General features: G+C 31.0%; 1 long non-coding RNA gene across 1 annotated transcript; it reads right to left on the bottom strand.

The window, feature by feature from the left end:
- Positions 1–8,780: 8,780 nt before the first annotated feature.
- LOC136276527 (uncharacterized) lies at positions 8,781–11,065 on the bottom strand. The gene is made up of 3 exons (XR_010715012.1): positions 10,689–11,065; positions 9,714–9,815; positions 8,781–9,264 (listed from the first exon to the last, which is right to left on the bottom strand). It is a non-coding gene; the product is annotated as an uncharacterized lncRNA (long non-coding RNA).
- Between the last annotated feature and the right edge of the window lie 7,156 nt (positions 11,066–18,221).

The raw sequence follows: 18,221 nt of genomic DNA on the forward strand, positions 1-18,221 counted from the left end.
GGTTGATTTAGCACAAAGGTGCTTTCCGTCAAGTTGCAACAGAGTGAAGGCGTGGTTTGCTAAGTATCGTTTACGCGACAGACTAACGTGTGACGAGACTTGTAATTGGGCTTTTGTAATAGCCTTATCTGGACACAATGGCAAAGCTTTTATGGATGAAGGGGTGTTTTGTCAGCACTCCATACTTTTTCGGTATTGAATATTGCTACTTAAAATGATAAGTATAAGTGCTATTCAATTTGCTCCAATTTTTGTATTTTTTCTTACAGATATTTTTTTTTTTTGGGGGGGGGGGGGGGTTGTTGCGGGGAATATTTTAAGTTTGGTTTCTTAAGTTAGATATAAGAAAATCAACTGTTATTCTTTGTGGCTTTTGTTAATAGTTGTCTGCGTTATCGAAGAAAAAAATCATGGTTTATATAAAAACCAGTTCAGCCATTCATTTAAATTTTTTTCCTTCACTCTTTACAATAGCGTTGATTTATTTCTCCTGTTGTCCGAGAGTTTTAGCTAGAAATGCGACCCGTGGGGAAAAGATAAACTGCATGAAAGTTCAGTATTAGAAATTTTGTTAACATTAGTGAATTTTTGTTGATAAAATATCCAGTGTTTAACCTTTGATCGTGATTGTAACCATTGTAACCAAATTCAGTGGTTTGCGTCAAAATAAGCATTAGTTTAAGATTGGTTTGCGTTAAAATTAGTTCTAGTTAAAGATTGGTTTGCGTTAAAATTAGTATTAGTATAACATTTTTTTTTCATTTAGCTACAATACTTGAGTAAAAATCAGTATTAGTTAAAGATTGAACACTGTGCCGGATAATTATGCCAGTGCCAAGGTGGCATTTTTGCACCCGCTTAAGATGCAGTTTCGGAAAAATCCATGTATGCCAAATGATAGACCATTGTCTAGAGAGTATATAACCACTTTTGTTTATAGTGTGTTTCAACTGTCAGGTGAGATATTTATCTTTGAAAATTAATATCCCATCGGAAAATGATAATTCCCATAGGAGAATTGATTTTCCTGCAGGAAATATTGACAATCCTATAGGATTTTTTAAAAGTCCTATAGGAATTATATTTCCTTTAGGAGAATGGTATTTCCTGTAGGAATTTGATTCAGACATGTAGTTTTCCTATAGGATATTAAGTTTTCCAATCGGATTTTATCAAATCCTATCGGAATTGAAATTCCTATAGGAAGTTCTTGTATTCCGATAGGAAATTTCAAATTACCTATAGGAATATTGTTTTTCCTATGGGAAAAATTATTATCCTATAGGAATTTATTTTTGAAAGGTAAATATCTCACCTGACAGGTGAGATACAATGATATCAAAGGTGGTTGTTAACTCTGTAATCAATGGTCTATCGTATGGCATATTTGAATTTTTCGATATATGCAGCTTAAGCGGGTGCAAAAATGCCACCTTGGCACTGGCATAATTATCCGGCACAGTGTTATTGGTTTGCGTTAAAATTAGTTGTTTTAGTTTAAGATTGGTTTGCGTTAAAATTAGTATTAGTATAAGGTTTTTTTCCCATTTAACTACAATACATGAGTAAAAATAAGTATTAGTTTAAGATTTGTTTGCGGTAAAATAAGTATTAGTTTTAGATTGGTTTGCGTAAAATTTTGTATTAGTTTAAGATTGGTTTGCCGTAAAATAAGTATTATATTAAGATTTTTTTCCATTTAGCTTCAACACTTGAGTTAAAATTAGTGTACGTTTCAGGTTTTTTTTCATTTAGCCTAAGCCAGTCTCTTTTAATTACTTAATTATTATATATTATATACATGTATCTATCATTAAGAAATACCCCAATATTTAAAAGATATCAAACTAACACAATAAAGAAAAAAATACCAAGATTTTTCGCTTATAACACTATCTTCTTGTTTCCATGAACGCGCGTAAAGTTTATCTGCGAAAAAAATGTCTTACAAACGACATGTACCTGTTTTTTTTTACTGATTTATTGTAAAATAAAAATGTTCCGAGATTCTTCGAATGCAAAAAAAATGTTCATGTTATACCATTATAATTTGTATTTGTTCTTGTCAATTTTTCCTGAAAAAAGAGATGACAAATGAACAAAATTAATTTGTTAGACCTTTTACCTAATATTGACGTTAGTTGTACAGCGTTCAAAGTATAGGAAGGTGTGTTAAAATGGTCTTAAAGTGACAGAAACGAGAACTTTAGACAGAATGGAATGTTTATTAGTTTAAACACAAAATATAAAATAAATACTGTTATTTGCATGATTATACATGTAATTTGGTGTTCTTTACAAATGTTCTTTTATACAATTGACTAGGCGACTGCTTTTTGGGGAATATTTTTTTTTATTAAACAGATGCCTAGATACAACCACGTTTCCACTTTTGTTTTTGTCGGTTTTAAGAGGATGTTTCTACATTTCCTTTGACGCACAAGATGTGGGATACAAGTAGTTGTAGTTAAGTTTATTTCTGTCATTTTTAATCACCGTTTTTACGAAGGTCATCATAGTACAAACAAACGTTAACTACTTGTTTACGCTTACCCTGTAATAGGACTGAATTATTTCTTGGTTCAACCTATTTTCGTTCAATCAGACGCTCTGTTTTTAAAATTTTAAACTATTACGCCGTCTTGCTGTCACAAACACGCTATCGCGCTGTAACAAAGCTACACAACATGCTATCGCGCTGTAACAAAGCTACACAACACGCCAACGCGCAGTTCACAATACACACATGCCGTTGCGCTATTAATAACAAAGTTACGCCATTCTATTGCAACTAAACACAACACGCCATCGCGTCGTTTTTGGTGAAAGGGTGCTTTGATCAACACCCCCACCCTTCAAGTATTTTAAACATTGCTGCTTTAAATGTTTTGCTTTATTGCTGCTTTATAATGCTTCAGATTTTTCAAGTTTTGCTTTATTGCTTATTGGTATATTTTAAAATTGGTTTCTTTATTTTCAATATTAGCAGTAGATGCTAAAAAATGATAGTTAGCTTAATTAAGTTATGGTTATTTTTTTCATTCCATTCATAAATTTATTGCAAAGTTTCTAAGAAACACAAAGACACGATCTAAGCTAAAAAAAAAAATGAATTTTTAATTTTCAGTTTATATTTCAGAGTAGAACTATCTCGGACATTTCTTATCCTTGAACAAAATTTGAATCTCAAAAAACGATTGAAACGTAAAGCTCAGAATTCTCTTTTGAGAGAATTGCCAGGATTGTGTTTACAAATTCTAGCAGTATATCACATCATTAAACAAGACTCAAGTTTTATTTTTGCTAAACAAAGAATTTTGAACACTGTTTGTCTCCTGTAACGTGACAAATCAAATTCAAAGTGTGTTGAAGCTCTTGAACTCCTAAAATTATCCATTATAGCTGGAAAAATGAAAAATAAAATTGAAAATCTTAGCTCAATTTCCTTTAATTATTGCAATGGAGTTGATGTATATTTACTTTTGCCAGAAAATTTTCTAAGCAAATGATTGACAAGTAATAGTCTCAGGACCTACGTAGAGCGTTTATTTGAGCTGACTTCCTGGTTTAGCTCGGTTTGAATATACTTTTTGCATCCAGAGGTCTACCAAACACAAAAGCGTTGCTTCGTGACTTTTTAAATACATGTGTACCGATAAAGAATGATTAGTTTAACAAAACAAAACAATTATAATAACATGCCTGTCTTTGTGGTTATGGTTAACCAAGGCGATATTCTTTAAAATAGAAGCAAGTTTTCCAATTATGATTCTTTAGACAAATTATAGCAGAGCAAAATTTTAAGCAAATAAAATATATGTGTAAACTAACACCAGCCCTATTTTGCAGGATTGTGCGGTCTGTGTCTCGCACATCTTGATAATTTCATTACGCTAACATTTTTCCTGACTATCAGATTCACTTTTCTTAAAGTTTCTTAATATTAAAATTTGAAGAAAAAAAATCTTCATATCTAGATATTTTGCATTGTACCTCTTAAAATGGGAAGCTGACGACTGATTTAGGAATTTTATTAAAAGAAATGTATCATGAATTTATTTGTGAATGGATGATGCACTCGTTTATTTATTAAAAAAAAAGGAAGTGTTTATCAAAAAAAGCTGTCGCTATTTATTTTGCATGAATTTAAAATAGAAATTTGTGGCCGATAAGTTGGTCTAAAAAATTCAAAATGGAGACCGTGACAAAAATTATTATTATTATTGTACAGTGGTATACCCCACTCCTAAGAGTAAAGATTTTAACCTTCATATCCTCGCAATACACATATCTTGTTTCTGTCACGTGTTAAAGGAATTATTGCCAATTATCTTGTTTTCGTTGAGTTTTAGAGGAAGTCATTCAACACGAGCTACGAACATCACATGTAGATGCACTTATTTGGATGACTTGGTTAGTTTTTATCTACTGAGGGTTTAAATTGCATGATGAAAAAAAATTTTTTGTTAATTATCCGACAAAATATAGAATCCGTCAAAACCAAGTTTTCTAGTCCTATTTATTATTAACCTAATTCGTTCAATCAAATATAAGATTTGTTTGGACAAATATCTAATATTTCTGAACAAATACATATTTCGTCTGACAAATAAATATTTCGATCTGACTCTTCTGCGCCTCTGAAAATATTACCAACTTTCGTCATTTTCTGGCGAACAAATCAACAGTACACATGTGTACACTCTCACTTAGTATTGTTTAAGCGCCAATTAAAGGCCACCATTTATATTTATTATATGAATAAATCGCTCTCGTTGCTGACATTGCGTTATATTCGCATCTACCAAGTATTATTTCCTCTATTTCTTGCGGAAACATATATAGTTAATTCAAAAAAATCACGGACTGCACGAAATAATCATGGTGATGTCAGACTCAATGTATCACAGGAGACGATTTGGATGTTTCTTTTACCTAACGTACTTATGTACATTAACAGTAATTTAGTGAATTTTACTTACTTTTCACAATCAATTTATTAATTAACTAAAAGAAAGATATTAATATAAACAACAAAATGCTTTCTTTGATTATTCATGCGGGTTATGAAGGTAGCGATCATTGTAGAAAAATTTACATAACCCGCTATTAAACGCGAGTTATGTATTTTTTCTGCAATGTCGCTACCTTCATATTCCGAATGAATCACCAAAAGAATGCATTTAATTGTTCAAATGAATAATTCTTAATCAGGTTTTGATTATCAATATTCTTTGAGAACTTCTCACTGCCAAAAATCTGCAAAAAGTTTTGATGTAAAATAGCAGAAAGGTTGCGTTTGAAATAAATTGGTTTTTATGCATTTTGTTTATTCATTACAAAACTCAATGATTTTGAATGCTCTTTTTAGTCCTAACAGATACATGTAGCAATGAGAGATGTCGGTACCGTGATTGTACGTACTGCAGTCCTGTGTCCTGCCTTGTAGTTGTAAATTGTTTCGACTGAATAAACTGAATTTCACAAAGTAAAATATGTGTGAAAGATTTTTATTAATTTTATTACATAATATTATTTTAAAATGTATAACAGTGACGTTGGAAGCAGATTTTAAATGGTGGTTGCGAAGGGAGGGGGGTAGACTTGTCAGAAATCTTCACAAGCATATAAAATAGGATTATGGTTATGTTTGACTTTGCAAAAAAGTCCACGGATCTGATATTCAATTTTAAAATGAATCTATCGTTTGCTCACCTTACGTGCAGTTTTGACCTCGTTAACCAAACGATATGATGTAAATTAAGCAGAATAATGATGATAAAGATTAGAACCATTTTTTCAAGAGCTTGGACTTTGTGTAGTTGTGTCAAACAGCAATGTGACGGAGGCCTGTCTATTTCAGTGCTGGCCACTCAGCTGTGGCTCATTCAAATCAACAGTCTGAACAAGACTGCGCAATCGGTGCATACATGTCTTTCGCTTAAAACCAGCGTCATTTTTAACTTGTTTTTTACCCAAGATAGTTACTTCCTATCGAGAGTCAAAGGTCTTGTAAAAATAGTTATAATTATTTTATAGATCAATATATTGTTTAACAAAGTAAACTGTTCAAAGAATGGAATGATTTCTTTGTTAATTCGTACGTGTATATTTGGTACGGGAAACTATAAACCGCATCGTTTAGTTGTGTATTCTTCAACAATGATCGCAACATTACTGCCCTATCACTATACATCCTTAACTACACATAAAGCAATCTATTGTTTTATTAACATCATCATTAGATGATTTATATATTGCTTTTAAAATTATCGACCAGCAGGCATGTTCACGAAACTTTCCTAAGATATGCCTTAAGTGTGCTCCTAAGATATGACTTAGGAAAAAAGTTAGGAATACCCTAAGATCAACTTAGGACACGTCTTAAGATGTAGCTCGACGGTAACTTAGGAACATCTTAAGTTAGGATATCCTAACCTTCTACAACTATTCTTATTTTTCATATTTATTCATACAGATTGATTTTGAGAGACTTTTGTTGTGATAAATCATTAAACAGTTTGCCAGAGAAAAGTGTACGTGTCGGTAGTTTACACAATATTCCTAAAACAAGTAATTTAATTGTATACATTTTTAAGAATTTACAAATACTTAAATATATATCAGTGTTCGATAACAATTTAGTTTTAAAAAACATCCCAACCCCCCCCCCACCCCCCCCCAAAAAAAAAGAAAAAGAAAAAAAGCCCCCCCCCCCCCCCCGAAGTCTAAATGACTGGTTTTTTAAAAAAGAAAATATGTATCAGGACAGAATTAGCTTACAAAGCAAATAATTTTTTAAACAACACGTGTGCATTCTTTGAGTGTAAATTAACATTTGATAATCTTGTCATTCAAGTACATGTGATACACAAACACGCGCTTGTCTCAGAATTTAAAGTTACATGTAAAATAAACACACGTATATACACGACCATTTACCCTTTAATCTGCAAAATATAGAATACACGAACATATTAAGTAAGAAATAAGTCATATTGTATCTCGAAAATACATAAATACAGTTTATGCAACAATACGAGAATTTTTTCAAGTTTTTTTTTTCAGAATAAAATGATAAAAATTAGCTGATGGTAATTTACTTTTTAGCAGGGAATATTTAAAAAATTTACACAAGAATCAAAAAAAAATTGTATCTCACGTAGTGTTTATTGTAGATATTGAAAATAAGTGAATAATTTCCATTCACCAAACAGAGACAGTATTTGCGTTAAAAAAAATTGCTTAAAGGCAGGCATGTAACAACGGGGAAGGGGGTGAGAGTTTGGTGTCTCTCTCAAATTTTGTTAAAATGAACATACATGAGAATAAATGAACACCCCCCCTTCCATGATTGGGAGCTTGAGGTTTGTCGGAAATGCTGGAACTCTAGAAAATATTGCTTTATTCTACCGGTCTTAAGAAAAATATTCACAACAGTCCCAATATTCCCAAAAAATGTGATTTTACAGCCTTGGGATGGTCTTAGGACAAGGTAAGTGATGTCCTAAAGTTAGGACAAAGTTATGGCGGTTCCTAAATTTAGGAGAGCTTCGAGAAACAGACTTAAGACTAAGACATATCCTAAGACGTACTTAGGGCATACCACAGTCCTAAGATAGCTTCGTGAACATGCCTGCTGAATAGTACTCAAAATGAATAGCTAATATTTACAGGATTTATAAATATTGGAAGCAGAAATCTGATTTCTGAATTTTATTAAATTTAATATTTTAGAACAAGAATATCATCTACTCCTAAAAATAACAATTTAAAATGCCTGTGATCAGGGTTAGTTGGAGATACACGTGCATGTATCTTGTTTCTGTGAAGTGTTAGAGGAAACATTGAGAATCCATACGTCATTTATCTTGTTTCCGTTCCATTTAAGATAGAAAGCATAATCTTACCGTGACCAGGCTACGCTCAGGTGACTAAGAATTCGTCCCATATACTTGCAATGTAGCAGCCGCGAAGCAGATCAGCTTCGCGTCGATTTTAAGTCTGTTAATAATAATCTGCAGAGGAAAAAACACATATTTTTATACACTCCAAACCTTTTTAAACATGCATATGTAGTTTAGTCCACAAAATATTCATTTAATGAGTCGTACCAAAGAGTTTTGTTAAAATACGCGTTTGAATTTGCCTGCCATGTTGTCGGAAATCGCACTCGAAATGTCTCGGATTTTTTCGTTTACATGGCGACCATAAACAGCGAATTTTCAAACGTGATGTTAAAATTTAAAGTGGCAGCGATTTCGTTGCAAAAACAGTTAATGTGGTAATATGGGATTATAAAAGAGCAACATTGTATGTATTTGAGACCAATCATATGAACATTAAGGCTGGATACAGCGTGATATAATTTTATTTTGATACGAAGCGAGTTTATGGGACGAGTTCTATCGTTAAACCGGGTCCGTAGAACATCTGTCATTTTAACGATAGAACATTCTATCTTGTTTTAGAGGAAGTCAACATGAGTCATGAAAACAGCACGCGCATGTACATAGTATTTTTTTTCGGTTTTTCATACAGTTTATGCTTAACCCTTATAAATTACGACTATGAATGACCAGATGAAAAATGTCTGAACGGAAACCTAATCCATCTGACAAATATACATTTCATTTTTGACGAACAAATCAACAGTACACATGAACGCTCTCAATAGTATTGTTTACACGTCACTATACTTCTTAATTCATCATATTAAATAAATCGTTCTCAACATCATTTTTCTAACTTACACATGAATTACAACAAACAAATTTAAAAATTCAATATTATATAATATAAATATAATTATCTTTAAGCAATGTTCAATGACAATTAATTTTAATTCAAATAGTATATTCACTATATTTTTTACTTATATTCGATACAGAAACCGTACTTCAATTTGTCCAATATTCGACACCTATCTCAGAAAAAATACCCAGATTAATTAAATTTGTACAAATTTCTTTTCTTTTTTAAAAACCCCTTCTAAACTGGAAATACAAAATAAATAAAGATATATCTTTCATTTTTACAAAATTTTGGGGTTTTCATTAAGTTCACATCTAAATACGAAGATAGAAAATCATGGCATACATAATTGCACCGTGTTACTTTGGTAAATTGGGTCTATGCGTTGGTCTATGATAAACCATTTGTAACTAATAATCAACTTTATTTAATGGCGGCTGATAACAGGACCGCAACAAAGGTCATGATGACGACACACAGCCAGCGTTCCCTCTTGTTGTTAGGTTCCACCTAAAAAGCATAATTATTGGATATTTTTAGATAAGCAGAATTATAACTTTCAGTACTTTTAACAGCGACACACTTCAATAAAGAATAAAAACGTGTCAATAATTGACATTAACATATTTTATGTATTGGATTTAGCACATACATAAAAAACAATGTAAGCACAAAATACATTCACTAACTCAGTGATCAGTCAATCAATCAATCAATCATTCAATTAATTTAATCATTTCACAAATCAATCAATGGGACAATTGAATTAATATTAATCGATATTTACCATTTTGATGTCAATCAATGAATCAATATTGATCGATATTTACCATTTTGATGTCAATCGATGAATCAATATTTATCGATATTTACCATTGTAATGTCAATCAATGAATCAATATTGATCGATATTCACCATTGTGATGTCAATCGATGAATCAATATTGATCGATATTTACCATTTTGATGTGAATCGATGAATCAGTATTGATCGGTATTTATCATTGTGATGTCAATCGATGACGCTGTTGACCTACTTGTTGACTATTCGGAATTGCAATCTAAATACACACGTTCCGGGAAATTAATATGACTGAATTAGGTAAAAAATATAAATTATGCAATGGTCTTATATCATTATGTATACAAATATGCCACTGTATGCATTACTTCTAACGAACCATCTTTATACGATTTACAATTGTTTACTCTTTTAAAAAATCTAATATCAGGATTATGTACAGGATTTGTTTTTGGACGCTATATAAATTTGTAATTTTTGTTATTAATTTCAACTTTAAGAAAATTATAGTCCTTTTTAAGTACATTTTGAGTCAATCTACACGTGGTTCATTGTCAACATATGATGCAATTAAACCAGGAAACAAAGACTCGTGATATAAAATTGTCTTTTGTCTTACTTCTGTTGCATGGAAATAATAAGAGAATTATTTTATCATGTGTATATGAGTTTTTGTAATACACATATTGGTTACATTTTACAACGATCAATGTGGATTGCAGAAATTTCTTATGTTCTTCAACCAAAGGTAGACCACTCTAACTATCCCAAACAAATTCATTACATCCTTCCGTATTGATGTGCAAATTATAATTGTAGTAAATAGTATCAAATACTAGTAATATAAAACTTAAAGTAATCATTTCACAGTGTTACTTGTCGTTTTACAATCCTTATAACTAGTTCGATCAACCAAAAAAAAATCTAGAAACTAATGAAACAAATAAAAACTTCTTAGTTGTTATACATGTATGTAACCCCCGTTCAGCACTTTGTTAACAGATGAGTCGGCGATACATCCTATGTCTTATGTCTCACCCGACTGCCTTTAAAGCTCTATATTGGATGTAAAATAAAGTGCACGTTACCAATTACATGTATGAATAGAGTTACAATGTAACCGAAAGCTTACCTTCGTCTTGCTGAGAAGTTTCGTTGTACGTGGCGGCTGCCCAGGGCTGCACGGCAATTTTCTGATTTATTGTTCAGAGGAGGTCATGGAGAACGGCGAAAAAATACCAAAGCAACATTTCGTCTGCTTCCATAAGGCAATATCCGATAGCAGCATGTCATATACTTTTATAAAACAACATACCATTTTTAAGCATTATGTTATGTACTTCTATAGAACAATATACCATAGCCATCCACCATGTACACTTATCAAGAACAAAACAACACAAACATCCACCATGTTGAACAATTTAACATTGTCACATCTAATGCTTATTTACCATAACAAAAACATATCTGCACCCAATATACACTTCTTTAGAGCAAAACAACGTAGTTTAACCTCATATACATGTGTACTTATTTAAAACAAAATAACATAGCATCATCTTATTTAAAACGATATAATATTACCACATCCTTTGCTATAATTGACAATAACAAAAACAGATTTTTTATTTACATATATCAAGATGAGAATCGCATATAAACTGAATGTTAGGGACGCTGGATGGTAAAAAAAAGTAACCGTCAGGTTACTTAAATAATAAATGTCAATTCAAAACAACACGTGTTGAATTTAATAAACATGTATATCTCTATACCTGTACCATGTTTGTTTTATGATTTATTTTTAGTTATATAAGTATAAATTAAAGTAAATTCTTTTTATAGGGGTCCAAAAAATTATTGTCTTAAATTAAAAAAAGTAAACATTATATTTCAAATAAAATATATCTTCAATGAATCTCCATAGACAGATAAAAATATATCTTGTGGGAATTGATAGTTTTTGAGGCCCATTTTAAAAATGTAGGGTACCTACTTTGAGAAAAAGTTGCAACTTAAATAATCAAGCTGAGACCTTTTTCTCAACAAATGGTTGTAAAGAGAACACCAATGAAACCCCTTCATAATTTTCCAGATTTTTAAATCTTCAAAATAAGTCTGTATCTGAGCAATTCGACAGCTGTTCTAAGTGATTGAAAAGGCATTGTCCTGTTCTTGTATGCATACTTTTCAGACAAACGACATGTAGGGCTTCATCTTTATTGCTTTTATATCTTTTTGCAATAGTTTTGGCCAGTTTCGGGCAGAAACAAGCCAGGTCAAGAAATGTTTATATTCTTATCTTTATATGTGCAAATGGCTGCACATTCACCTCAAACACATCTTCAATCAAATGTCTATCATCCATAATTTTAAAAAATCACTTCCTAATTACTTAAGTTTCTGAGATTTTGCGAGTAATAAATTTAAAAACAGAAAGCCGCTTAGATATTTGAGATGTTTGAGATTTGCTTATTTAACACTGAAAAGAGAACATACAGTGTATGTAAGGTTTGATATTGATTTGTTCACCCAATCTTAAATTTAAAAGGAAATCAAACAATAATAATTTTTGAAGTAATTTCTGTGACGACCGGAAGTTAAGACGAATTAAACAAAACAGTTCAAACACCATCCACATAATGTGTCGATCATCCCAAAAAGTATTGTTGTTTAAGTATTTACCAATTCTGAGATCTCATAAGAACACGGACCGAAAACGGACAAACGGAAGTGATCAATGAAAATAAAAGTTTGTATTTCTGGAACATTTGCCTATCGTTCATTATTGTTTTAAATCTAACTGGAACTGTCAAAGAAAAAAACAGATACTCTCATAAATAACTTCATTTGTTTGAACCCTTCCGGTGAGGACCGAAAGTGACTGTCGACAAAATGAAACCCGTTTAAGACATCTTCAAATCAAATGTCTATCATCCAAGTAAGTTTCGTGTCTTTAAAATTTACTGTGTCTAAGATCAAAAAGAAGAAAAAAAAAGAAACATAAGTACTACATGCACAATCACTATAAGGTCTTCCGGTTAAGGTCAAGATCTAGTAAATGATTCAAGACTTTTTGGTGCTAGAAATATTATGACGTCATAATTGATTTGATGAATCTTTTCCCGTATTTTACGGCTTTAAAGGAATTATGTACAAAATAAAACAATATTTTGACATTCTATATTTAATCACGAGAAAAGTAATCCTGCTACTTATATTCAATATGACATCGTTTTAAAGAGGAGGTCAAGAGCTTGTTTAATTCCGTTTTTGGAGAGACTAGGCATTCTAGAATGATATATTTCATTAGTCAAAAATGGACAAAACTCCTAATTTATTACTTTTATCCTTCATATTTCATTGAAAATGACAGTTTAAAACATGATTTTTCATAGTGTTTACCAAAAATTTAAGCCCCGGTACACCCTATGAAACAAAGATATTGTTATGAAGCATCATTAAACGAATTCATATCTTGAATTTATAAACCTGTAGGCACCTTTCATTTACTAGATCTTGACCTTAAATACGCAAAAGATAGAGACAGAAAAAAAAGTTAACGATCCTGTGGAGTGAATGAGCATCGGGCTCAACGATAGCACTTCTTAACCCCCTACTCCCAATAGTGCTCCTTTAAGGTTCAGATATACTGTCCTGCGAATGTTTATCTTGAAATGAACAATAGAAAAACCACATACGGTTTTCATGTAGCAGAGACATTGACTTCATATTAGAAATGATGTTTATAATTAGAGTTACATGTTTACATACAGTTTCTTTAAACTTTATGATAGGCAAGTCAGTCAGACTATCATAAGCTACAGCTGATAGCATATGCAGGCACCTTATCTGAGGAGGCCAACAATGATTTTGGGGTCTGGCTAACCTGCGTAGCATTCTGAATTATATACTTTACATATATACTTTGTTTGAATGTATATTTTAAACTTTAAATCTTTTACTTTAACTTGAAGATGGTACATTTCATTAAAAACGTTATATTTTTAAAAAGTTGTTTTCGCCTTTTTTCCAAAGGGAAATAAATAAATAAATGAAATACATATAATAATAAAATATAACATTTACTTACATACTTTTGGATTTGTATGATTAGATTTAAGCATCATAAAATAAACGCCATAAAAACTAAACACTTTCCAATAAATATTGAGTTTTTTTTCGTCGAATAAATCGAATAAAATGTAAACTTATCTGATGTAATAATGTGCGTAGTTCCAAACCAAAATATACCTGACTTATTTCATGTCTATTAACCAACATTTTCTTTAGATAGAGTCAAATTAAAACTGTCAACCCGCTTAAAAAGAGACAGTACAGTTGAAAATCATGTGTGTTTTACTTCAGATTTACCCATTGTATCGTTAGAAAATAAGAAATAACCTTGATTTTGACAGTTAAAGTACATAAAAATTCCTTTCACAAACCTAATAAATGTAATTATGAGCTTCCGGAAATTGAATGGTTGTACAAATCGGATTAATCTTATATCATTTATTTGTATACCACGTGGATTTTCATTGACAGTAATTGACACCTGATGAAAAATACAAGATCTTCGCCCGACTACGGTCATCATGGTATAAAAGGTAAAAGGGACTCTCTAAAAGGAACACATCATTACTTCTTATTTTCTAATAGTTAACCAATTTCAGTTCATTTTAACATGGACAGACATAAATATGTCAAATAACCCCTCAAGGGGCCTCACTTACAAAATGAATTTAGTATGTAGCAATTCCTGTGATGAAATTTTAAAAAGAAAACGCAAAATGCATCCTAAAAAAATAATAATTCTGGTTATCTTAAAACCTTTGAACAATATTTGCCTGGAAGAAGTAGAAAAGACATATTTTTATCAACAAACATGTCCTGGAGAATCTTCGCGAGCCCTGCATGTGTTTTGTTTATAATAAATACGCATGCGTAATATTATAGAAGGCGGAAACCTGTAACACTTTGCGATGTATATATTTTATGGACCATAAGTCAAAGAAAAAAAGAATTTAATATCTTATTAACAAATTAGAAGAAAATACATTTAAAAAAATGCATCTGTGAAAGATGGTAATAAGCAAATGAACAACTTCCGGGCAATCAGAGGACATAATTTCCATTTGAAATTCAAAACTCGACTTCCGATTCTAAGAACAATAATTAACGTCGAATAAAAAAAACAAATGTCATCGATCAATAAAGATGATGTTTTAATGGCTAGAGAATATTTCAGTATCTAAAATATTATACCAGGATTTATTCTTTCTCATTGTATATTTAAAATACCATTTAACCGATAACGTTCCATGATAGTTCAGTTTTACTACGAATTCATGAAACTCTGAGTTGCAAATATTTAGGTTTCAAGTAGTTTTCAATTCATTCCAAAAGAATGAGAGAAATTTTAATCGAAAAAAAAACACTGACTCTGATTTCTTATGAAACATTAGGTTTATCCATTTTTAAATAACTCAACTGTCCATTTATATTGTGAAGTTTTTCTTTACTTTCTATTAAACGGGTTCCAATTGATCTATTTTTAAATTGTCGTTCAAACTATTTTTAAACATGACGACCAGAAGAGTACATATTGAATTTATGATATATCTTAACTAGGCCCAAGTTGTTTATTGAAAGTCGATAAGATTATGATCAACCAAACTTATCAAACTCTTTCTTCTTTTTTCGTACATGGGTTTATTATAAAATTACGCTGTAATTGAAGTCGTCTCCTTAAAAAGGCCTAAGGTGATTTGGGACCGCCTACCTAATATCCCCAGTATAAAAAGCACTTTGAAAAAAAAATTCAGCACATTTTTAAACAAGCTATAAACAGATCTCTGTTCAATCGTTTTTAAGTCATGGCGATAGTTCTACCACGACGGAGTGACATATCTTTAACGGACACACCCCGTAACGAGAACTATTTCGTTCCTCTTAATTCCTGTTTGAAAAAATCGACTTTAAGTGAAGATGAAGGAAATACCAGATACAGTCGGATTTTTTCTGTTACTGCTACTCCAATGACAACGTTAACTTTACATTTTTACGACAACGTGATACCGGTATGAAGATATGTGTGACGAAGGAGTTACAAATGCACTTTGAATTTCCAGCGTTTGGACATTCATGGGCTTCATCTACAACGAAGATGCCATCTTTTAGGCGTTGGATAAAACGGAGATCTCAGACAGGTCTTCCACCAGAGACTTGACAAGTGGATCATACTATTATTACTTTTTTGTGAAAAAAAACAACAGAACGAATGGTCTTGTGATGTAAGACAGAATTTATTTAAGACTGAAAGTAAACTTTGATGGACGCTAGATGTTTTTTTTGACAAATCTGTGTTCTTTATTTCAGTTGGTTGACCGATTGTAATGATAAGAAATGCAATATGTTTATTTAATTTGTACAAAATAGTTTGATTAAATTTTGAAGAAGTAAGCTTTAAAAATTTACTATTCTGGTCAAATAACATTTTATTCAAGGTACAGAATAATTATCTTGTGTTCATTATACATTTTTTTTTTTTTTTTTTTTTTTTTTACAATTACACAAGTTGATTGTTCGGTTTTATTATTTGATGTTTAAATGCAACCTGATGTAATATATTCTGAACCAAAAATTGCCTTTAAGTTTTCTTTCCACGATTTTATAAGAGACTTAATATTTTTATTTAATGTTTAGTGTTTTTATCTAGTGCAAAAAATATACAACGATAAGAAAAAGGAAAGAGGAGTTGTCAAATCATGGAATTATAAAAGTTATCATAGTTAACTTATTCTGAATTAAATGTTTGACAAATTCCAAAGACATTGAAGTGAACCTTTTCTGTCGATATCAACCGTTCTGCTACTTTCGAATCAACGATGATTTGAAAACATACAGAACATATCTTTCTCTCTCTCTTTTCTCTCTCTCTCTCTCTCTCTCTCTCTCTCTCTCTCTCTCTCTCTCTCTCTCTCTCTCTCTCTCTCTCTCTCTCATATGTTTAGTTATGAATTATGTATCTCTGTACTTTTGTACTTTTCCTTCATGACATTGGGGAATATCGATGAACAAGCTATTCGTAATCGATTTTCAAACATTTCTTCAAATTAAGACCAAGTTTTAGTGAAAAAAAGAAGGCTATATTGTTTTGAAAATTAGAAATAATATGATACGCCACAGCAAAAGCGCACACAAGGATGTATCAAAGTAATATACATGTATATGACGTACTTAAAATCTGTGTAAAACTATCGTTTTCAATGAATATTGAAGAAATCGGGAGGGGGGTTCTATTCTTGCAATGTATTCTGGCCCCAAGATAATGATACAGTCTTCGACTTAGAACTAGTCAAACTTTGTTTACTGTCTTACTGTCATTCAAATTTACAAATTTAAAGTGTAATTTTACGAGATATTATGATTTAATGAATAATTAAAATTTGGACTTACATGTAAGTCTAAAAATGCTACATGATTCCGAGGCCTGGTTGTCATTTTATTTCACATTTTCACTAAACGGACAAATGTAAAGTTAAATCAGTTGATGTCTATAATGGCTAAGCACCAGAAAAAACAGTCTGTACTCATTCATTAGATCTATACCTTATAAAATTATGTCTAGGTCAAATCAATTAAATGCGCTTCGACTGAGTTCTAAAATTCATAATGACATAATAAATGTAATCATTTTATTTTTTTTAATTGCTTTAAAAAATATGTAAAGATATAGTCTTTACATATTATTCGAAATAACAACTTTTGACAACAGGAATATAGACTTTACAAATAATTTTATCAACCATTTTAGAAGCACTAAAGAAGACTTTCTCCTTGAAATTTGAAATAAGCAGCTTCACTTTTAACAAGTTCATGAATATCTAAGATCATTTTTGTTGAAAAAAAGAATAGTTCATATTCCAGTAAGCAGTAATACTATGTTAGGATATGAGATGTTGTTGCAAAGCAATATATTTTCTATTTCTTTTCATAAAAGGATAACATGCTAAAAATACTCCTTTAGAGAACTTCACACTTCTATCAAAACCAATATTAATATGTTCAGATTTATTTTACCAATTAACAGTTCATTTAAATTGCATTAATGGGTTAACGTCCGAAATGTTTTGCAAACATAATGTTATTCGCATATCTTGTGATTAAAAACATGCCGATATGTCACTGAACGTTTACAACAATGGTAACGTAAATGCATGACGTTGGTCTGTCAACTTAGTTCTCAATACTATTTTTAATATCTACATAGTTTTGTTGTAGACTTAATAGTATTGTGAATGTCTATCACAAACATACTTGAATAAACAATTTCCATTAACTCTGTTACTTATGTGGTATTTGATCATTGTTGATTTGTTTTTCTATGAGGTATTACGCCTTTTTTGGACAGAGTTCACCAGAAAATAAACTATGAGCATACACATAAAAATGGGATCCTCAAAATATCTAGACATTACTTTTTTTATATTTAGCATACATAAAATATTTTACTGATGCATTTTGAATGGTCAAGTTACTGGCGATGAACAAGGTAAGAATTCATCGTTAGGTTAACATGACTTGAGACTTATTGGATTTTATTTTTACAAATAACGTAAAGAATTTACTATTTCTTTTAACAAAATGACAATTAGCG

The sequence above is a fragment of the Magallana gigas genome, chromosome 6 (assembly GCF_963853765.1).
Source record: "Magallana gigas chromosome 6, xbMagGiga1.1, whole genome shotgun sequence".
Lineage (NCBI taxonomy): Eukaryota > Metazoa > Mollusca > Bivalvia > Ostreida > Ostreidae > Magallana > Magallana gigas.